Source organism: Epargyreus clarus, unplaced genomic scaffold (genome assembly GCF_041222505.1).
Source record: "Epargyreus clarus isolate Ecla_fem2 unplaced genomic scaffold, WU_Ecla_fem_2.2 ptg000005l, whole genome shotgun sequence".
Lineage (NCBI taxonomy): Eukaryota > Metazoa > Arthropoda > Insecta > Lepidoptera > Hesperiidae > Epargyreus > Epargyreus clarus.
The window spans coordinates 13,398,598-13,423,402 of NW_027332213.1; the positions used below are offsets into that span (position 1 = coordinate 13,398,598).

The 24,805-nt window shown below is 35.3% G+C and overlaps 7 non-coding genes across 7 annotated transcripts; 3 read left to right on the forward strand and 4 right to left on the reverse strand.

Moving 5' to 3' along the window:
- Nucleotides 1–1,984: 1,984 nt before the first annotated feature.
- TRNAG-GCC (transfer RNA glycine (anticodon GCC)) lies at nucleotides 1,985–2,055 on the forward strand. Its single transcript has one exon. It is a non-coding gene; the product is annotated as a tRNA-Gly (tRNA).
- A 2,703-nt stretch (nucleotides 2,056–4,758) lies between these two features.
- TRNAG-GCC (transfer RNA glycine (anticodon GCC)) lies at nucleotides 4,759–4,829 on the reverse strand. Its single transcript has one exon. It is a non-coding gene; the product is annotated as a tRNA-Gly (tRNA).
- Nucleotides 4,830–5,701: 872 nt separating this feature from the next.
- TRNAG-GCC (transfer RNA glycine (anticodon GCC)) lies at nucleotides 5,702–5,772 on the reverse strand. Its single transcript has one exon. It is a non-coding gene; the product is annotated as a tRNA-Gly (tRNA).
- A 2,502-nt stretch (nucleotides 5,773–8,274) lies between these two features.
- On the reverse strand, nucleotides 8,275–8,347 carry TRNAN-GUU (transfer RNA asparagine (anticodon GUU)). Its single transcript has one exon. It is a non-coding gene; the product is annotated as a tRNA-Asn (tRNA).
- A 2,076-nt stretch (nucleotides 8,348–10,423) lies between these two features.
- Nucleotides 10,424–10,496, forward strand: TRNAN-GUU (transfer RNA asparagine (anticodon GUU)). The gene has a single exon. It is a non-coding gene; the product is annotated as a tRNA-Asn (tRNA).
- Nucleotides 10,497–11,009: 513 nt separating this feature from the next.
- TRNAN-GUU (transfer RNA asparagine (anticodon GUU)) lies at nucleotides 11,010–11,082 on the forward strand. Its single transcript has one exon. It is a non-coding gene; the product is annotated as a tRNA-Asn (tRNA).
- Nucleotides 11,083–16,863: 5,781 nt separating this feature from the next.
- Nucleotides 16,864–16,934, reverse strand: TRNAG-GCC (transfer RNA glycine (anticodon GCC)). Its single transcript has one exon. It is a non-coding gene; the product is annotated as a tRNA-Gly (tRNA).
- Nucleotides 16,935–24,805: the final 7,871 nt, after the last annotated feature.

Genomic DNA, 24,805 nt, shown 5'->3' on the forward strand with positions numbered 1-24,805 from the left:
CTGACTCGAGTCGACCTGACTCGGCACATCTCTAATATGAGGTTGGAAGTTGAAATGTCTTGGATAAGTCCGCATCTCTTACCCTTCAAACCGGGACGCACCAGTACCCTTACCATGAGTTTTTACGTTTTGACAAATATGACTGTTTTGGTATTTGTTTACGTATTTGCCCATACTATTTCCAATCAGCGCCCCTAGCGTATCAGAACTATCGTGTCAGTAACGTGACATTAATAATCTAAATTGACAAAATGGCGCTTTATGTTTTGTCTCTCTTTTTTGTGAACATGTGAGGTAGACTAAAAGACATGAGCACTTGCTTATTGTTACGTTTACTCAGTCTTCTGAAGCAAACGGAACAGAATAATGGATTGAGTAAACGTAACGTAAAATTGTGGGATGTTTTGAAAGCTCATGGGAAGGGTATACAGCTTAATACTGTTGTTTATTGGCAGAAATAGGTGTTATACAACCTTCATTGTATAGTATATTTTAAGAAATGTTATTGTTACAAGTCATGTAACAATTTTAATGATCTAAATTCAAGATGGACAAACTGAGTTTCAACAACCTAACTTTGTAAGAAGCCAAGTTTACCTACTTGTTAGAATTCGAAAAGAAATGGACTTTCTGAAGGACTTTAGTTTGCAAGAACTTGACATTGTTCTAAGGTCTCACGTGTATACTAGTTATATCTGCGACTTTGTCGACATACTTTTCCGAGGCGTTCCAGCTTTGTGTCAGGGATGGCGGCGCATCTGTGACCGACCCCAGGTAGGAATATCTAATCTTATCTGGGATTGGTTGCAGATGTCTATGGGTGGTAGTAGCTACTTACCATCAGATGGACTGTATGCTCGTCTGCTACTCCTATATTAAAAAAAAATCTGTTCTATATGAAGTTCTTTACATCAGTGCGTGGGCGGCACTGACCACCTACCATCAGGTGGACTATACCTTCATTTGCTACTCCAATGTTATAAAAATGTGAAGAAAAAGAGAGCGACTTATCACATAAGTATAATAAGGATGTTAGCTTCGGGTCTGTACATCGAATATATTTGACTTACTATTACTATATTATTACGTCTTTATTTATTTCAAATTTACCTACTCAAAAGTTATTACAATTTAAACTCCGAAGTTATTTTTCCAACATTACATGACGTGTGGAGTGGTGAATCACAGTTACCGGTATGCTTGATAGATGGCGTTGTAAGTCTTTAACCCATTAATGTCCCACTGCTGGGCACGAGTCTCCTTTTAGAATGAGAAGGATTAGTCCATAGTCCACCGCGCTGGCCTAGCAATATTTTATAAAGATTTCTCAGGTAGGTATACATGTTTTTCACGATGTTTTCCTTCACCGTTAACGCAAGTGATAACTCATTTATAATACGCAGATAATTTTGGAAAATCAGAGATGCGTGTCGAACCTCGAACCTCGGACCACGAGACTACCCTTGGCGTTTGGCGGTCGCTGTTTACGTTTTCACTCATACAGCGCCTCCGTGGGTCGTATCGGAACTAACATTTCCCAGAAATTAGTTTCAAAAAGAGTTCAGCTGCATCCCTGCTTCCCTTAGGTACGCCCACGAGTGGTTATACTATATACCTATATACTTCCATTTAATTCCTTTATAACATTATTTTTCCCTTTTAGGACTTAAACTATTAAATTATCATATAAACTTTCTTCAACATAACATATATTATGTTTAACTTGCAAATAATTACAAACTTTAGTAATAATATTTTGAAATGATGGATTAAAGTATGTTTATTATTATTTTATAGCTGAAGAAGTGGTGTTTTCGTTGTGTCTGTGTTCTAGCACTCATATCATCTTAGACGATTTAGATCAATGGGTACCAAATAAGAAATATTAAAACGAGACTTGTTCTAGAATGTTTACATACGTGAAATAGTGAATTGAAGACACACCGTTTGCTATGTGAATGTGTTTTTTCTAACAAGCTTACAAGCATCGGTGGTTCAGTGGTAGAATGCTCGCCTGCCACGCGGGCGGCCCGGGTTCGATTCCCGGCCGATGCACGATTGGTTCAGTTTAGAATATTTTATATGTTTTTTTCCTAATTCATTACTTCAAAAATATTTTTACACTTATTTTGTATTTTTTTTTTGTTAAACCAACATTTTAATTTTATGTTTATGAATTATTAATTTGGATTTATTTTTTAGAGATTTCATGAGAAAAATATTGAACAACTCATCTACCACTATTTACCCTTTTTTATATATACTTAGGTGGCAAACCAGCATGCGTTCCACCTGATGGTAAGTGGCCACTGCCGTCCAAACATTTGTAATCAACCCTAGATGGGTGGGTTCCGTAGGTACTTATGTCTATATTTCACACCACGACGGTACAACACTGCATTGTATTTGCAAAGTGTACAACCAATCAATAACGTAGGGTTCAATAAGGTCAGTTCAGGTTGTCATTACTCTAACAACGGAAGGTGCTAGCCAACCGCAATCCATTTCCTTTAACACCCTCATTTATTTTCATACTAAACAACTTTGTTTAAATCAGAGGTTGCCAACTTCTATTAGGGTAGAGATCGCTACACGTTTATAATCAACGTCTTCTTGAAGGTAGTCTATATACGGTAATAGTATATAGACTACCTTCTTAGACTACTTAATAGTATATAGAATAAGTATAGTCACATATACGGTACGGAGTAACGATATTACAATTACACGTAAGTAGGTACACACTAGTGATTAGAGATATTATAACTATATCCCCGTTATTAAACTGTTCTTCCTGAAGTCTGCGACCAGAATGCCGCTCTCTGTTAACTCGAGCGCCGCCATGATATCATCCCCGCTGCATCTGTGTTTGAATTGTAGTAATCAAAGTAGTGGCTTATTATTTTAAAGTACTATTATAAAAATGCAATATTGTTAATATTCAAGCTTCGTATGAACGACGATAACACATTTTTCCAAAATACCAATATTTATGGGCGGTAGTAGCCACTTACATAAGTTGGTCGACAACTAGTCTTGTATAATAAAAAAAAAATCAATCTGTTTTTGAAATTCTATAGTGAACAGCGAATTCGACTATGAATACTTAAAATAAATACGTTTGTAGACAAGTCACTCAATCAGTATTCTGGTTAGCTACTATGACGACGGTTTGATCTAGATTTCCTCCGAAGTCTAAATAACTTTGCTCTGATTATTCAGCTGTGTGTTCCTCAAATACTAGAGCTTGCATCTACTGAGAGGAATGTACCTTTACATGGACTTAAGCTATGAGATATGTCATGTACAAAGTCAATATCTTTCGATGGCTAAAAATGTTGATTAAGTACAATTTTTACAGAAAAGAGAGTTTTAATGAGTAAAAAGTATTTCATCTCTATTGCAGGGGTGGTATAAATGTCATATATTTAGGAATATATGAAAAATAGTATTAATGTCCTTATCGGATGATGGTCTTTTATTACCTAAGAAGATAGCTTAGTGGTTGAATCGTGGCCTCTTAAGCGTTCTTAGGTTTAGGTCACAGGCTCACACAGATTTTCAAAAAATATGTGTGTGTAAATATACATTACCCCTTGATTTAACGGTAAAGAAAAATGTGGCCAGAAACTGATCTAAAAAAAGTTGTCAAAGGTGTATGAAGTCTACCAATTCTCAATTGACCAGTGCGGTAAGCTATGGCGTAATTCTTCTCATTCTGACCCGTGCTCTGCCGTGGCACAATTAGGAGTTGATGATGATGATACCAGACTACTTTTTTTTAATATACTTAACCTACAAATTGTCAGGCTTTGTTTATTAAGTCTCCTTGTTTATTTCTTTTATAATTTAGATGTAGCAGACTAGCATTTGGCCACCTGTACCCTTACCATGAGTTTTTACGTTTCGACAAATATGACTGTTTTGGTATTTGTTTACGTATTGGCCCATACAATTTCCAATCAGCGCCCCTAGTGGATTGTATCGGAACTATAGTGTCAGTAACGTAACATTAAATGTCTAAATTGACAAAATGGCGCTTTATTTTTTGTCTCTCCTATTTGCGAACATGTGAGGCAGACAGAAAGACTTGAGCACTTACTTATTGTTACGTTTACTCAGTCTACTGAAGCAAACGGAACAGAATAATGGATTGAGTAAACGTAACATAAATTTGTGGGATGTTTTGAAAACTCATGGTAAGGGTACTGATGGTAGGCTACTTCCGCCCATGGACATCGTAATGCCTGCGAAGACCATGTTCATCAACATAATATAATATAATTGAATATGATCATTAAATGTCAAACTAAATCTTTGTCCTTTGTAACGATTTTAGCCATACGTGCAAATCAACTCTGATGTAAGGATGTCTGCATTCTATACCTATTAGTCATCGTACTTCGACCTATTATTGTCCCACTGCTGGAGAAGGGTAAAAGGGGCTTAGGCTTATTCCATCAAAATTGCCAAATGTAAATTCATAGACTCTACATTCTCTACTACGCGTAGAGAACTTTTTTTTACAATTCGTGTACGTTCCATTACTATGTTTTATTCACCAATTTGTTAGAATTGTCAAATATCAATTTTTGGTAGTCAAAATATTGGATAGTTTCATAAGCAATAACGTAAATCTAAATAAAAACAAATCAAACAAACATAAAATTAAAAAGTAGTTATAACAAAAAAATACAAAATGGTGTCAAAATATTTTTTTAATTTTCTAATATAAAAAAAGTAATGGACAACAACACATGCATCGGCCGGGAATCGAACCCGGGCCGCCCGCGTGGCAGGCGAGCATTCTACCACTGAACCACCGATGCTTGTTAATTATATTTAAAAAATCAATCATAATTAAATTGATCATACTTACGTCATTTTATATGTTATCGAAGCAATACGTAGAAAAAATATTCTGCTTTTAATGGAATCATGTGTTTATTATATGCAAGAGTAAAACTAGTGATTTGACATTCGTAACGAACTGCAACTGATATCGATATAGAACAAGAATAGTTTTTAGGGATAGGGATAGGATAGGGGGGTTTTTAGTTTTATCAAAAGGGTAAAAACGGAGTCGGTATTGTCATTGTAGTGTAGTCAACAAATTAAAAAACGTTAAAATAGAGATAGAGATCTTAAAACTATGAGAGATAGTTCCAACTCTTATCTTCTTTTGGATTTGTTATGGATATCAATGGGCCGTAATGACTAGTGACCATTAGACATCATTTTTTTTAAATATAGGAGTAGCAGATGAGCATGCAGTCCACCTGATGGTAAGTGGCTACTGCCGCCCATGGATATCTGTAATCAACCCCAGAAAGGATTAGATATTCCTACCTGAGGTCGGCCACAGATGCGCCGCTACCCTTGAGGGTTAAGCTGGAAAGCCTCGGAAAGGTATGTCTCCCTTACCACACCCTTCAAAACGGAACACAGCAGTGCCCAACACCGATGTTATTAGGCATAAATAGGTGTGGCGGTGGTGCCGCCGGAGTCGAACCACAAAGGGTTCTACCACCTTCAATTGTACAGTGTAGTCATTTATTACTCGTATAAGTATCTAAAAAGAGTAATACAAAATGAGTTTTATTTTATCGCTATAAGAAACTAAAAACAATATTACGTTATGACAATAAACGTAGACGTTGCTTTGAATAGGCTTTGATGGTTTTTCTAAGATAAAAATCTTTGCATCGGCCGGGAATCGAACCCGGGCCGCCCGCGTGGCAGGCGAGCATTCTACCACTGAACCACCGATGCTATGAAAAGTGCATTTAAAATAACATTTAAATTAAAATAGAATAGTTAACAAACATAATAATATTATAATAATGTTTTCATAACGTTTACACAGTTGTTCTACAGTATATTAATTAATATATAATTACATAGTAGTATTTTTTTACAGAGACATCTATAATGGTGACTGTTGTAAGACTAATTACGAATATTAATAAATGCTTGAAAATAAATGAGCATCGCCATACAAAAAACCGCTACATTAAATCAAAAATTAGTGGTATGAACTCTCCGTGTATGAAACCGACTCGCACTTTGTCTATATATACTAATATTATAAAGAGGAAAACTTTGTTTGTTTGTTTGGTTGTAATGAATAGGCTTAAAAACTACTGGACCGATTTGAAAAAAATCTTTTACCATTCGAAAGCTACATTATCTACGAGTAACATGGCTATATTTTATATGAAATATATTTGATAAATAGATTTTGAGGCGGTACAAAGTTTGGCGGGTCAGCTAGTATTAAATAAAAATTTGGTGGTATGAACCCTCCGTGTATGAAATCGACTCGTACTTTGTCTATTAGTCATATAAATACAAACCAAAGACTGCATGACCATTATCAAATAAACTGAAAACATATACCAGTGTATTTGGGTCACAGTTTACGTCACTTCTATCGTGTCACGTCCGATTGTCCGTCCAGACCAAGGCTGTGACATGTTTGTGGAACTATCGGTGTGTAAAGCATACTTAATGTTGTTTTATTATGAATTCACGTTGTATTATGATGCGTGTCTACCAATGAAGACATGATGAAGCCTACCAATACGCACTTGGTTAGCACGGTGGACTACGGACTAATCCTTCTCTTTTTGGGAGGAGACCCGTGCTCAGTAGTGGGACAGTAATGGGTTGATGATGATGATGCGTGTGTATGCTGCATTTAGATGTAGTGTAAGTGTACATTATTCAACAATTAATAGATTGTCATGAAAAACATTTTTTTATATTTCTCTACTTCCAGATTGAGAAATAAACTGAGTTTTGATAATTTTTTATAAAAAAAATTTACCAATTTTTTAAATTATATCTCATCGTGTTACATTTTGGCCCACCATGTTCATTCCCCTTGACGAATACACAAACATAAATACATACATAACAAGGTCCAGAATATATTTTTAGATAAAGAGATATTCTTCTTCTAGATATCTGTTTGATCGGGGATTGAATCCGGACACGACCGCTTACAAAATTAAAGACTATACAACCGTTAGTTAATAAACTGAACACGTGTATAGTCCACGCCAAATTGCTAGTTCAATTTGCTATGGCGACGCGATTTTTGTCTATATTCTGAGCGGACTAGCAGTATTACGCGGACTATACCAGTAAATTCGGGTCACAGTTTATGTCACTTCTATCTTGTCACGTCCGATTGTCCACTCAAACCAACGCTGTGACATGTTTGTGGGACCATCAGTGTTTCAAGTCAACGTTTACGGCCCATGTTTCTGTTTGAGAGATTCACCTGTCGTGAACATGGATATGATTCTAAGCTTGTTGTTTTGGCTATAAAACACAAACAGGTATACGCTTGTGAAAAGTAAACGGTAAATGCGTTTAATACCGCTAGAAGCGTTAAGAAATTCCTTGTATGAGCTTATCTCAATTCCATTACGACATAAAACAGTGCTAACGGCAAAATATAGGTAGATATTCATACGCAAATATAAATATTGCGGTCACAGACCTGTATCTAAGGTCTGTGATTGCGGTCATTAAAGACGTTAATAGCGCCACACTAGGATTCTGTGTTGTGGGTGCCATGAACACACATATAGACAACACTTGAAGGTGGTAGAACCCTTTGTGGTTCGACTCCGGCGGCACCACCGCCATACCTATTTCTACCTAATAACAGCAGTGTTAGGCGCTGCTGTGTTCCGGTTTGAAGGGTGTGGTAAGGGAGACAGACTTTTCCGAGGCGTTCCAGCTTAGTCCTCAGGGGTAGCGGCGCATCTGTGGCCGACCTCAGGTAGGAATATCTAATCCTATCTGAGGTTGATTACAGATGTCCATGGGCGGCAGGAGCCACTTACCATCAGGTGGACTGCATGCTCGTCTTCTACTCCTATATTATAAAAAAAAAAAAAAAACACTCAATCTATTCACCTCCTTAACAAGACTCCAGTTGATTAGGTAGAGCAAACTCTGTTCAGAGCACTTTATTTACTTCTAGTTGTACAACCTTTACAGGTAACTGAGAGACTCGAGGTATTTATCTTACTGAGACTTTCACCACTATCTATTTTTTCTTAGTCTGGAACTTAACTTTGTTATTTTATATCGTCTTATGCTTATGTCTTATATCGTCTTGTTGGTTTATAACAGAATTTCGTGGAACGTAGAGCTCATAAAACCTTTAAAAATATTTATCTTTTTGATTTTATCTTGCAAAATGATGAAATTTTGTAATAATAAAAAATATATTACATAACTAATTAAAAACAGTACCGCCCCCGGGTGGGCTCGAACCACCAACCTTTCGGTTAACAGCCGAACGCGCTAACCATTGCGCCACGGAGGCTGCGTATACTGAGGAAAATATAACCCATACTTTTAATAATCAGCCTATACTTCAAAAGGTTAGAATATACTGGATATGTAGTTAGTTCGGAGATGTACCACCGCTACACCTATATCTATCGTGAAGCAGTTTCCGTGGTTTGAATGGGTATAGATGCTTACATATTTGGTCCGGCGGCACCACCGCCACACCTATTTCTACCTAATAACAGCAGTGTTAAGCGCCGCTGTGTTCCTTTTCCGAGGCGTTCCAGCTTAGTCCTCAGGAGTAGCGGCGCATCTATGGCCGACCTCAGGTAGGAATATCTAATCGTATCTGGGGTGATTACAGATGTCCATGGGCGGCAGTAGCCACTTACCATCAGGTGGACTGCATGCTCGTCTGCTACTCTTATATTATAATATATATATATATGAGGCGATTGTCTTAGGCTTTAGGAATGGCAACGCTTCTGTGATCGGCTTCAGGTAGAAACACTGTTGTACTTCTATATGGAATCGATTATAGATTTAGGCAGCAGCGACTATTTATCATCAGGTGAACTGAACTCTCATTTACAACTGCAATATTTAAAAAAAGCTAAGGTGATCCACAAACATTTAACAGGATCGGAATCCTATTCGTATTCGTTATGTCTGTCTAATTGTACTTTATAACATAGATCCTGAGACCCTTTCTGATACAATAAACTACTAATAATGGCAGCAATAGGTACACAATACACCGCTGTAAATATCTCAGGAAGAGTTCAATTTAAATACATATTGATATCTTTAACCCAAGCATTTCGTCTTCACGTGAAAACGTAAGCAAAATGTTTACCCCCCGATCCATCAAATTGAAGTTTCTAGCGAAATTTTGTTTTCGTTTTACTTAGGCGTCGGAAAACTCATGCGGAAAGATAAGGGATGGGGTGAAGCAGCGTTTTTTAGAAAAGGAATACTCTGCAAGCGGCAGAAAGGGTAAAAAGGTTAAAATTTTAGTGACGCTATGTTTGGGTACTTTTAGTTTGATATGCAAGCATGTGGTACATATCAACTAAATATAATATCTTTATGATATTGCTTTGTAGGAACACATGGGATCGATTTTTTTATTGAAGAAGCAAGTTGAGCTTGCAGGCCCCCTGATGATAAGTGGTCACTACCAATAGTGACGTTTTCGACAAAATTGAATAGGTTCAGGTACTGAAGCTAATTACAGATGAGTTACCATTTCTGCCGACTATGATGGCTGCCTCATATATGTATACTAATATATACAGGGTGAATTTTTCAAATAGGCCTTCAGGGCCAAAGCCGAAACTATAAGGATTAGCGAAAAATGCTGAAATGAGTTACGAGGCCGATTTTGATAAAAACTAAAACTGCATCCTTACTTTTTTTAAATATCGTTTTCCCTAGCCGGGAATCGAACGAGTTCATTTTGAAAAAAATACACCTCTATATTATCCCACTCTCTGATAGTTGCTTATAAGGATTAAAGCTGATCCTTATGGTTTCGGATTTGGCCCTGACGGCCTATTTGAAAAATTCACCCTGTATATATAGTCTAAAGCACACTGACAAATAATATTGCTTTTTATTTTTTTTCTTCTATTTTGACATCGACAATTATCATTTAATGTTCATATTAAATTGTATTTTTTTGTATTCGTTTTATTTTATATAATTATAAATATTTTAATAATCATGGAAACAATGTAACATTTAATACTTAACTATTGTATTTTCATAACTTGTCTCTTATCATCATTGACATTTTTTTTAATTTTTATTATTATAATTAACATCGACATTGTGAATTTATATAATTTATTTTTATCTGTCTATATAATTGTGTAATTATAATTGTAAGTGTAATTGGCGCATACCCGTTCTTCTTAACATTAAACAATAATTAAATAAAATAAAATACTTCAGCCGGCATCAACTTTCCTACCGAATCGCAAGAAGTGCTTCATGATAGAAATATGTACAGTGGTGGTATTACACCAGTCGAATCATATACTCTACTACTTTTTAAAGTATAAGATTCTTAATAAAGGCATGGAGCAGATAAGCCTCGGTAGACACAGCCTCCGTGGCGCAATGGCTAGCGCGTTCGGCTGTTAACCGAAAGGTTGGTGGTTCGAGCCCACCCGGGGGCGCTACTGTTTTGAATAACTTGTATAAACTCAATATTTTTTACGTTACTACTTACAAAGTGTTATCATTTCTGATTATACAGAATAAAATCACAGAGTAAAATATGTATAACTATTAATTATTTTTAAGCTCTACAACATATGTAATTCTATTACAAAACTACATACGAGGTTTTAGTTATAAAAACAACAAGTTTTATTTTTAAATGTAATCAACTGGAGTCTTGTTTAAGAGTTGAATAGATGTAGAGTTTAATATGAATCAGATAATATCAGGGAATGGAGACACATACTAATAAAATAACGCTTTTTACACACATTGCTGACCCGCGCGGCGATACCATTATCATACCAATACACAGTAGGTTCTGTATTCGATCCCCGGGCAGGCAGATATCTAAGTAACGAATTACAATTTCTATTCTGGATTTAAGGGCTTGTGTATTTGTCTTTGTGTATGTTCATAGGACCCTTGCGTATGTAAAAGTATGGGTTATATTTTCCTCTGTAGACACAGCCTCCGTGGCGCAATGGCTATCGCGTTCGGCTGTTAACCGAAAGGTTGGTGGTTCGAACCCACCCGGGGGCGCTACTGTTTTGAATGACTTATGTAAACTTATTTTTTAATATTAAAATTTCATGATTTTGGACTTTTTTCCAACACTAAACTAAATATAATATTTTTTTATTTCTGCTTCATGATAGTCGAATCGGGTGCTAATAATAATTGCTAAATTTTAAGGGTGTGATAAGGGACACACGAAGAATTCCAATTTAGTCCTAAGGGCTAGCAACACATTTGTGGCCGACCGGAGGTACTTTAAAGCACTTTAAAGCTTTACTAAGTACATATTATTAAGGCTTTATGCTCGTTTGCTCCTCCGATCGAAAAATCTTTATCTTCTTTATGAAAAATAATATGCCTACCTACTACAAAAATTTGGGTAATTTTACCCTTTTCTATTGTAAAGTGAGCTATAAAAAGGCATTGCGGTCGTGTTGAATACTGAGCCTTCAGAATAAGTGCCTATCTTTAGAAGTGCCTATATTTATTCAGTTCAGATAAAAAGTATGCGAAGCCTATTTAATAATGTATGAGCTATCTGATATACAAACCGAAGGAATATATAGTACTTTGGGCTTAGTAACAAAATGTGTGTTTTATTGAAATATTCATGTCCATTATCTATATCGCTATGTTTTGGGTTTGACAGTTATTACTTGATACAAAAGATTATGTTATGTCCTAAGAAAGCTATAAAATTAGACTTTATCAGCTGTCGATATAAGTAATACAGGGGAATTAATTACATTTAATATTAAGTATAATCTATCTAACTATTTACAAACTATAAATCTATATACAATATATACAAAAAATATAATATAAACAAAAAAAGAAATATTAAAACTTAAGGAAATATAAAAAATTGAATATAAAACAATGAGTCCAAATCACTGCCTCCCGGTAGAATGCTGGCCGCGTTACCACGTTGTATGGCCAAACTTATTCTTAACTTATATTAAGGGCATAGATAAGTATAGATATCTCATCGCCTTGTAATTGAAAGAAGCTATTAAATGACAATTCTGTCAGCCGTTTAATGGCTGTCATGATGTTATTTACGCGGAACAATGCATACGCGGAACATGCGCAGTTAAGACGAAAACAAAGAAAAAGTGCGAAGAAATATCGTTTCATTCGTAAATGATCTAAAAACTACATTTTTTTAGCATCTTTCAAACACGAAAATAGATGACAGTGAGAAATTAATTATCACTTGCTAAACGGTGAAGGAAAACATCGTGAAGAAAACTGCATACCTGGGATTAAAAAAAAAAGAAATCTCAAAGGTATGGGAAGTCTACCAATACGCACTTGGCCAACGCGGTGGACAATGGCCTAATCCTTCTCATTCTGAGAGGAGACCCGTGCCCAGCAGTGGGACAGTAATGGGTTGTTGATGATGATAATGACAATTGTCAAAAGGTTACATTTTCTTGTTAGGAGCGAGGAATCTTTACTAATCTATGATTAAGTGTGTAATGTAAATGTAAATACTCTACGTATTTGTCAGGCCTCTCCAGTTGAGGGCAAAGACTTGAGCTCAACGGTAGGAAACATAAAAAAGTAGCAAAAATACAGCAGTCACACAGTAAATCAGCCGTACAAAGTTGCTATGAACTGGTTTGAAGGGTGTGAAGAATCATAGTACTTACGCCTTCTAAGTTCTTGGAGCTAGCAGTGCAGTCTAAGTAGTTGGAGCTAGGAGTAGCAGTCCGATTTTAGGAAGGACTCCTCATTCTACTTGAGGTTGATTATATGTGTGTGGCGGTGGTGACCACCACTTACCATAACTGCATGCTTATTAGTATTATGTTAGTAAATCTAACAAAAGTTCTATGTAAATAATACGAGTATATGACTTATATAAGGAACTTTTAGAAGTTTTAGGATAATCTAGAGTAGTTTCTCCTAATCGAGGAAGTTCTATGCCCCGGGGAGGACATTCAAAAGCTGAAAGATGGCTCTACTGGGGCTTATTATTATCTACGCCATAACGGAGTCACAGAAATGAATCAGATATGTCTATATTCTAGATTAGAAAATAATAGAATATTTCTGCAAGTAATATTTATTAAATTTTACAGTTTAAGAATTAAAACACTATATTGTGTGAACAAGAAATATATACATAAGTCACAAAGATAGTAGCCAATTCTCAGACCTACTGAATATGCATATAAAATTTGGTGAAAATCGGTAAAGCCGTTTCGGAGGAGTACGGTAACTAACATTGTGGCACGAGAATTTTATATATAAGATTTTTAGTTACTTTAATAATTACTTAATAAAAAGTCACATTTTTCATTTCATCTAATTTTATCGAGTACAGTGCATTAATATTTTCAAACATAACTTTAGGTAAATCTATATAATGTATTTCATTACACACATTTGCAATTATATAACAAAAATATTACAGAATTTGTTGACGCTTTTAAAATGTAACTCAAGGAATATTAGAAATTCTCCCTCACTTTCAAATAATGAGGCCAATCCAATAAGAACTCAATTTACTAAGTAGCCAATTAAAACTTTTAGAATACTCGGTGACCGTCATAATTACTTCAGGGAACTTAATTATCTTTTATGCTATTAATATCGAAGAAAAGTAACCCAATTACGTTTATTTGAAAGACATTGTACCTCTTTGGTCAGCTGTATGAAAAAATACAGAGCCGAAAATAAAACCTTATCGTTTTTCGAAAGCTGTTAAAAAATATTATATGTTTATTAAAAAAACACTATTACTCGTAGGCGTGTAAGTTTCCTCGCGATATTTTCCTTCACTGTTTAAGCATGTGTTAAATCATTAATACGCACATAACATAATCAGCCTTACTGCAATAATCATCGTCAACCCATGACTGTCTCACTGCTGGATTCGGGTCTCGGGTCTTCTCTCAGAATGAGAAGTATTAGGCCATAGTCTACCGCGCTGGCCAATTAGGTATCGGTAGACTTCACTTACCTTTAAGACCTTTTTTGACTTAGGTAAGTAAGATTAAGCAAATTATCATTTATTTTTAATACACATGCGTGCTTCGAACATTGGACTTTACGATTAAGAACCGGGTTAAAACCAGCGTGCTATCACTACAATCATAAAATTAAAATAAAGTTTAAAACCATGAGTAAACAGATTTAGAACTTTCCATATAAAACGCTACTACCAGAAATTCGCTAGTGCACTTGTTTAACTGGAGTAGTTTATTTTACTGCAATTCTACTTGTATTTTCTGCACGGTGTAATAAACAGGAGATGGTTAGAGCTTCTGCATTTGCGGGCAAAAATACAATCTGTTTATGAAGATTCTCTTTAGCTGTGCAATGCTTTAAAAATACATAATCATTTTTGAAGCTTTCGTTCACTGAGCATATTTAGTTGTTACTTTTTGAATATATTTTTGCTCAGAAAAAGTTTTTTCTTTTATAAGAGAAATGTATCAAATGTGTAGAACCCGTTGTGGTTCGGTTCCGGAGGCACCTCCGCCACACCTTTTGTCAGGCTAATAACAGTAGCCTTAAGCGCTGCGGTGTTCCGTTTTGAAGGGTTTAGTAAAGGAGACACATTTATCCTAGGCATTCCAACTTAGTCGTCACAAGCAATGTATGTGCCGAACCTCAGTTTGAAGTCTTACCTTATCTGGGGTTGATTATAGATGTCCAAGAGCGGCCAATTACCATTACACAGACTATGCTCTTTTGCTCCTATGCCTATGTTGTGAAAGCATATTTCTTATTGCATAATAAGTATGTCGATTAATTGAAATACCAACTAGTTATAGTTTGTATCCAAATTGCAAAACTTACACTTTAAGGTAAGTGATGGGAGTGAGTTGGGAGTGAATTATGTGTTGGTTAGTTTGGCATTTCGGTAAGCGCGACTGCGTTGATGATAGTAACTTTGTGATCCAATTTACATAACTAATGTTAATGTTTTTTATCTTACTGGGTAGGTTAATATTTTTCGAGCGTTTACATGTAAGTTTGTATGTCCCATTCATTGGCACGCCCTGCCAATCCAAAGATCGTATATTAAAATCCATCAAGCCCTTGATGGATTTTAATACTCGATCTTTGGATTGATCTAAATTGTGAGAGTAACATAGGCTATATTATAAACAGTCGAACTTTTTGGTTTATAATAATTTAGTTAGCTTCGGGTTGATTAGTGCACACCTATTTCTACCTGATAACAGCAGTGTTAAACGCTGCTGTGTTCTGGTTTGAAGGGTGTGGTAAGGGAGACATACTTTTCTGATGCGTTTCAGCTTAGTCTTCAATAGTAGCGGCGCATCTGTGGCTGAACTTAGTTCTCTTGTTCCCAATCTGTTCCCAAATTTTGATCTATTACACAGTACATATATGGACTACCATATCCATATCCATATTTCTACTGTGTCTATAATCTTTATTAACTTTGTTATTTTTGGTTTTACGACAAAAAGTAATAGAACCAAATTTGTAGGTAATTCAATTTCAGACTAATTGTTTTTACAAATTTCTGTGAAATGTATAGTTTGCTTGATAGAGCGTGAAAACGATTTCCCTTCTGAAAGATAGCGGGTCAAGAGGTACATACGATCCCACAAATTAGAATTTTGCTTTACATGAATTTCCCTTGTTATCCAAAAATAAAAATCGTCTAGTCGCTCCCACGACTTTTGAAAGTTCCCCTCGATTTCCCTGGTCTGCCATCATCAAACCCTGATATCCTTATAATGGGACACATTGGAAATATCTTTTTTCTAACAAAAAAAAATCATCCAGATCGGTTCATAAACGACGAAGTTATCCGCGAACAAACACAAAAAAAAAACATATATACGGTCGAATTGAGAAAACTCATTTTTTGAAGTCGGTTAAAAAATAAAATTGTGTCCTCTGACGATTGCAATCAAAACCAGCCAAATGTAACTTTTCTTTGGAGTATCTTTATCATCTTAACTTCTTCTTTCGTTCTTTTTTATCCTTTTTATTAGTTATCTAATAAATTTGAGTCGTGACCACGATCCATGCAACTAGGTCGAAATATCGGCAATAAAGAAATTAAAACCGCATCTTGAATATATGTATATAAAAATGAATGTGTATGTATGTCCTGTATAGAATCGTAAACTATGCATTTGATCATGTCTTGATCTTTAGCACAGTTTTTGTACAAGAGCCTACGAAGCTTTCTGAGTTGCTACAACCAATCTTGGACAGACGGCGCCACTGTATTTCCAATGAAGGTACAAATTTTCAGTTATATGTATGTATGTCATTTTATTTTTTTTAAACGCGGGCGAAGCCGCAGACACTACTAGTTACATATAAAAATGTCGCAATTTCGCGATAATTTTAGTCTAAAATTATATTTCTATTACAGAATTGCGCAGTGTAGCTTAATTTTTTTCTTTAATTTTCGATAGATGGCGTTGGTAGTGTGTAAAATAACATTAAAGATAAAAATATATCTTTGTGAACTAAATGTATTTACACTATATTAACACTACATGACTTTAATATGTGAAATTCCAAATGTAGTCCCAAATATTATAGTTTTTTTTTTTATAAAGTGGAGGACCAGAATGCTATATTTAAGAATAATAATAAATAATAAGTAAATGACTAATAAATTACTTGTTAAATCATGATTTGTTTTTATAGTTATTATTATAATATTATTTTTTGATCCGACAGTCATAATGATTTTTTCTTGTAAATATTAATCGAAAAAACTAAGAGTAATTAAAAAAAATTAAAAATATTTTTGTAATGTAAAAAGAATATCGGCAAAAAAGAACTCCTGTAACGGAATGCATCGGCCGGGAATCGAACCCGGGCCGCCCGCGTGGCAGGCGAGCATTCTACCACTGAACCACCGATGCTCGTTAGATTGCTATGAATAATGTTATTACATGTTATGTATTCGTTAAAATAATGATTTTATCTACATCTTCATTATAAATTGACTAACGCCCGTTATTGATAATCTGTCTATCCAACGTTTTACCCACCAAAGATCGACATTTGAAAATTTGTTCATACTAGACATTGTGAAAGTTCGATCTTTCGTAGGTAAAAAATAGATAGATTGAGTATTATTTATTAATAACAAACGTATGGGCTTACACTAAAAGTGACGCGAGTGACGTTCGCGTCATTGTATCGTAAAATTGTAATATGAGCTTCAATGGCTGCTAATACCAAATATTAAAAATAAAAAATATATTTTTTTTGTGGCACGGAACCTTCCGTGCGCGAGTTTGCCTTTAACTTGACCAATTGTATTTTTTATATATAATATAGGAGTAGCAGACGAGCATGCAGTCCACATAATGGTAAGCAGCAACTACCGCCCATTTACATCTGCCAACAACCCCAACGTAACAATAAGTAAGTGCTCAAGTCTTTTTGTCTACCTCACATGTTCGCAAAAAAGAGAGATAAATAAAGCACCATTTTGTCAATTTAGACATTTAATGTTACGTTACTGACACTATAGTTCTGGTTCAATCCGCTAGGGATGCTGATTGGAAATTGTATGGGCAAATACGTAAACAAATACCAAAACATTCGTATTTGTCAAAACGTAAAAAGTCATGGTAAGGGCAGTACCCTTGATTGAAAATTAGTAAGTCGGCAAAGCAAACTTCAAAATTCAAGATGTCATCCAGTGTCAGCAAAGAAAAAATATGTCAATAGGTGTCAGTTCCATTTTTTTATATTGATTGCAACCCGTTGATGATTCGTTTTAATCTGAAATCTCAATTTCTACTGTAATTCGAAATATTCCGTCTTTTATCCTACACAATAGCACAAAACTAAGGTTTCCCGAGGGATTAAGAGTAGCTCGATTAACCGAGGCACTTGCTACACTAATGTGATTGTGGGGCAGCGGCTCTCAAACTGTACGGACGACGGTATTACAGTGTCCGCATGCAAATGTTCGTTATTTCCTTAAATGTGCTCTGGGTATACCCTTAAAGTATGAAGTAATGCCATATGTTGAAGTAAGCTGTGTGTAAATAAAACCATTTTTTATGAACAGTTATAACTTTTTTATAATCGAAATATAAGAACTGCTTCACACTGATAGGTGTGGCGACGGTAACTTTTTAGTAGAACTATACTGGTCGTCGACGGTGACTCTCGACAATCAGCGACGGTCATTCGCGGGACGACGGTCAACAAACAATAAGCTAATAACAGCAGTTTTAGGCGCTGCTGTGTTCCGGTTTGAAGGGTGTGGTAAGGGAGACAGACTTTTCCAAGGCGTTCCAGCTTAGTCCTCAGGGATAGCGGCGCATCTGTGGCCGACCTCAGGTAGGAATATCTAATCCTTCTGGGGATCTGGGGTTGATTACAGATGTCCATGGGCGGCAGTAGCCACTTACCATCAGGTGGACTGCATGCTCGTCTGCTACTCTTATATTATATAAAAAAAAGCAGCAATCGGCGACGGTTGCGATGTTAACTACCGCTATTTAGCTCAAAGAAGTTATTTTTGTATAAAATAGGAGTAGCATACAGTCCTGATAGTAAGTGCTTATGCCGCCAATCCCAATCAACCCCAGATAGAATTAGAATCTTATTTGAGGTCGGCCACAGATCCGCCACTACCCCTGAAGGCTAAGCTGGGATGCCTCGCAATAGTATGTCTCCCTTACCACGTCCTTCAAACCAGAATACAGCAAAGTTTAACGCAGGTAGAAATAGGTGCGACCGGTGATGCCGCCGGAGTCGAACTACAGAGGGTTCTACCTTGTATGTTAAGTCTCCGTCCCTCACATGAAAACAACTCATTTAACAAAATGCAATGTTACGTAACATTTTGTTAAACATCTTTGTAATCTGTGCCCTTAGTACGAGTTTTTACGTTTTTACAAAAATGAATGTTTTTGTATTTGTTTACGTAGTTACCCATACATTTCCAATCAGCGCCCCTAGCGGATCAGAATTGTTTGGATATGTATGGGATATAATAATAATAATTATTATTTATTTAATTCAGATAATTAAAATCCATATGAATATGTTAGTAGGGACCTTAAGAACTATGTTAGTTAAAATTATATTAGGTATTTAGTCTAATTATATAGAAGCATTCGGATAATGTATGAGATAAGGATAAGATGTATTATTTCACCATTATTCGAACGAACCGTTTAAAAAGCGGGCTATCGCATCTATTACCAATAGTTTTCAAGATGGTGTTGGTGCTCCTGCGGACTCTGGTGGTGATATACGTAAACAAAACAAAAACAGTCATTTTTGTAAAAAAGTAAAATCTCATGCTACGGGTACTTTTTTTTTTATAATATAAGAGTAGCAGACGAGCATGCAGTCCACCTGATGGTAAGTGGCTACTGCCGCCCATGGACATCTGTAATAAAACCCAGATAGGATTAGATATTCCTATCTGAGATCGGCCACAGATGCGCCGCTACCCCTGAGGACTAAGCTGGAATGCCTCGGAAAAGTCTTTCTCCCTTACCACACCCTTCAAACCGGAACACAGCAGCACCTAACACTGCAGTTATAAGGTAGAAATAGGTGTGGCGGTGGTGCCGCCGGAGTCGAACCACAAAGGGTTCTACCACCTTCAAAAAGCTTAAACCACTGTTAAAAAGGTTGACAGTAACTGTTCACAGTGTAGATACAAATGTGCTACGAGTAGATGATTCAATTTGCCGTCAGAAAATATACGCGAAATGAGCTGGATAATTATGTGTAAGTAGCGGGTAATTGGATACCGTATACTAGCGTCTGACGGTGTATTTGTTTAGTATTACGTGTGAATAATACATGTTACGTTATTAAAGAGTACGGCAAGTGGCCACCAAATTCCTATCTGATTTTGGTCACAAATATGTTGTATTTGAAACAACATTTTAATGAAATGTCTGAATTTTTATGTAAAAATAGATTTTTTATAAAAGTACCACTGAATGAATCCAAAAGCGAAAGGATACTCTTGATACACTTTTCATTACGATGACTTTATCATTATATTGACTCTACATTTTTGAATAATCATCGTGGAGCCTAAATTACTAAAGCTAGAACCATGTTCCGACAAAAGGTCCATTTTATTATGAAAACACCCACTAAGAAAGGATTTTTACATATTGTACATCAAAGGGGGTGAAAAAGGGTTATATTTCTATTATAGTATGCGTGTACGAAGACACGGGAAACAGCTAACTAAGAAATATGCTCAAGACATAGAAGTTACATTTTCGATTAAGATCATAAACATTCCATACAAGGTTTACTCAAGAAGGAAAACGAATTTTATTTCATGGTGATCTGAAATATAATTGAGAATTACAATGTAGTATCCTTCTTCCCACTCGTCGGCATCGCGATTGTTTAGCCTTTAAAAACAAAAATAAGTTTAAAGACCACTGACACTGCGTATGACAGTGACAGCTCCGGATTCCTCACTTCTTTTTCGCGCTTCCAAGGCATCGTGATACTATTTTTTCAAAGTTTTGTTAAACGTGTATAGTGAAGCAAAGCTAGTGAAAAAATGAAGAAAATGGAAACTAGGAATGAAGAATCACGTCTGCGTAGTTGTAGTCGCAGCAGCAGGAATTTACGAAGCAATTCTTCGGATTGGATCACCGGTTCAGAGGTTATGTACAAATTACTTACCAGGTATGTAAGAAAATAATGCATTATTCACCTTTTACAGTATGTGTACACGACTATAAAAATGCCTAAATAACTAACATATTCTCAGAAAGAAACTATATTGTTCGAAAAACTTTCTCGTATCTACAACTTCAAAACTATTCATGCACGCCAATCTCGCTGTTGCACATTACAGACACCAAACGGTGCTCATATTCGCCATTAACCGTAAGATGCTTGCATTTTTATGCATATAATTTAGCAATTAATGGTCCAAATATAAAATGCACCCGAGCCATTGAGTACGAGATACTCGTTGCGTCGCTTTGTCGACACTAAATGTTTCCCATGTTCACCATTAAGCACGAGATGCTGGCCCTAACATTTATATGTGGCAAATGTTCAAATATTCAAAGAGTCACAACCGTCGAGTACGAGATACTCCTAGTGTTACTTTGTTGACACTAAACGGTTCACTCATTCGCCATTGAGTACGAGATACTCGCGCTAACATTTCTATGTGGCAAGTGGTCGAATATACAAAGCATCAGAACCGTCGAGTACGAGATACTCCAAGTGTTACTTTGTTGACACTAAACATTTCACTCATTCGCCATTGAGTACGAGATACCTGCGCTAATACTTATATGTGGCAAAGGGCTTGAATGCTTCCATCACTAGCTATTGCACTAACAATACACAGTATAAAGCATGAATGATTTATAAGCACCAAGCTAGAGCTGCTACAACACAAGGTTATGCCAACCCTGTTATACCAACTCTGACAAAATAATTTTCAGAACCAGCTATAATTTCAGGAATCGTTCATGGAGTTATTGCAAATAGCAAAACATATTTGTAACTTTATGACAAAACAGTGTCCTAACAGAAATGGAAAATATTATGTCAACATACTGGGACAACGAGTGAATACAATAATATCATCAGAGTTCTCTAAAATTGGGAGGTATGTGTGAAGCAACTGGATGAATAACATATTCCAATGAGAACTGAGGAAATCAACCTGGTACATTTTGATGCTCTTCTCAGAATAACACTTTAACTAGTGCTACCTATAAAGGTCATAATAGGTAATTTATGCTCCACCACAATACACACGATAAAAATATGTGCAATACATGGTGGAGAACAGAAAATAGGAATCATCACATTGCTGGTGCGCTAACCCATAACAAATATAACCCCATGCATATAAGAATCTTATCAGGATTCACCGCACAGCATGATGCTCATGAGCTCATGTAACGGAATCATACTGAAGACATTGAAACTCACTTAGCTGCATTACAAATGATAGAAGACTAACTATCTTATCAGAAAACAATGTCTAAAATAGACATTTGTGACATAAATGTTTTATGCAGCACCCCGTTGCCAATTTGAAATTGGTTGAGATTGGTCGTTCCACACAAATCAATTGTGTTATATGATATTAAAATTTAATATATGGCGTCAAGATAAAAATCTTACAACATTGATGACAAAATTATCTTTGTATACTAGTTAATCCAATGCTCGATCTCAAATGGTAATAGATGTGCTCCTCACATTATCACATACACACTGGTGTATATACATGACAACTGTTTCATGTTAACCTGAAATAGAACAGAAGGCATGCTCTCTCAAAAGAACCACCTCAGGAGGACAATGATTAAGCAAACAAGACTCCGGCTTATTGATACTGACACATATCTGTCCAATATATAGTTTTAGTCACATGAAGAAAGAATACTATAAGTATCTCATATATTGGAACCAGCGTCTGAAGTCCTAGCTTTGATAGTAGCATTCTGTGTTAATACCTCAACACAATTGAGCAGAGTTCATTGATTTGTTATGGATACTCTATAGTTCCTACTCAATTTCAGCTGTTTTATAAGCAAATAACAGGTACCTATACATGGCTCAAAGTAAACAATATTACATGGGTTATATTGAAGTACCTCTTACTCACATATATACAAATTATGTATAATAAAATTTAATCGATTACCAGCTATATAAAGCTGTTTGATTTGATATCTTGTGGGCTAGGTGTATGAATATCCTAACATCCAGATTAGGTGTATTTCAAGATATTGCGGATTTCAGGAAATACTCGTATTATTAAGGTATAACTCTAAGGAGATTTGTATCAAGGAGTACAATCAGAACTATAATGCACCACTTAACTACTGGTACAGAGTACCTACTTAAAGTCATTGAGCTTACATAACATATATAACTCTATTATATATAGATGTAACTTGAATTGAAGTTTTTAAATTATCTATTTAATACACTGGTTTACAGTGATAATCAATCCAGAAGTCTGGAGTTGTCTTTGGACACAAATACCTTTATGATTTATTCTAAGGCCAGGTACTATAACAATACCTGCAATACTATAACAATACAAATGTGCTAAATAATAAATGTCCATACTTGTAAATAATTCAAAAACCTTGTTTAGTATTACTTATTTATATGGCATATGTGACATAAATGCAAATATGTGAATGTCAAGAGTGAACTTTATGTACAAATGTGAGAATTTATACAAAATTAACATTTTGGATTTCGTTACACTTATGTTTCAGTGACTCAATAGGAATAAATACAGTAATAATTAAAGGTTTGGAAGTTCAGTCCACAAACATATGGGTAATTATTAAATATCTGCACATATTTTTTACTTTTACATGTACAGTAAAACTGCTTAAAATATGAGGCTGATCATCATGAAAAAATTGACTAAAGATTATTGGTGCCTATGTAATGCTCTACAACAGAAGCCTGGTACTCCCAACATTACAAAAAGCAATCAAATATTAATATACTACTTATATTGTTTCTTAAACATTTCCTTTAGCAACACCAGGTTTATATAGAAACATGCATCATACATTTATACACCAGTCATCAGGTCAAAAAATAACACAGCAGTCCATTAATCCTGGAATAAAGACAAGCATAATATGAGAATTGCTATTGCACTTAAGTCTTCATAATGTCTATGTTAGTTACACTAAAACTGAAATTGTTCTCATTTCATAATGAAGCTTAGGCTAAGGGTAAATAATGTCCACCATGGTAATATGTGACACATTAATGATATAAAAGTAATAACAATATTATTATATCATGTGAATGGCCAGCCATTAATATGATATCTTCTTTGGGTCTTTTATGCCTAGTGTGTATACCTAGATGCTCTTATAAAACATAAAACAAAGAAAGTAAGCTGCATGTCCAATCAATTTTCAAATGTAAATCTAGCATCCCTAGAATTAATAGGAATTCCTTATTCCTTATAGGAGTATCTGTCTATTGAAATGTATTATTTATAATGATTGTTAATAAGTGTAATTGGTCCATAACCGTTCTTCTTAACATTAAACAATAAATAAATAAATAAATAAATAAATTAGGGGTATGTGTGATGAACGTTACTATATAGGACACACATGGCAGACATCTGGCCTGGAACAAAGAAAACTATATTATATATACAAATTATTATTATAATTATTATATATAGAAGATTTATCTACTTTCCTTTTCTTAAAGAATTAAGATGGAGAAAAATGTGGGTAATAACTTTATAATTTATCACTGTCAGAGCTGTAACTAGAACCAGTTGTGTTAGTAATCATTACAGGCTAAGTAAGCCAGAACCCCATGGAAGTTATAAAATATTTGACTTATTAAAACTTAATTAATCCTGGGAATGCTCAGCATAAATACTTTTGAGTCAAGATAAGCTTTTCTGGTCTAGTCATGAATGGGGTTTGAAATAATCATATACATAAATACTGCTATGAAAACTGATATCAACTTTTACATACACATAACTGATAGTTACACACATTTTTACGAAAAGATGTTAGATGGAAAGTCAGATTGGATTTCAAAAGGAAACACATCATAAGCTTTCCAACCAACCATATAGATATGTAACTTTACAGAGGGCATGCATAAGCATGGTACAGCAAAAAGTATAAGTAACTTTTGCAAATCTGATATATACCTACAAAAACAGGAAGTCATATAAAACTAAAATGTTTCATTGATCTAAGAATGATCATGTCGTCCCTCCTGAACATGCACACTAATA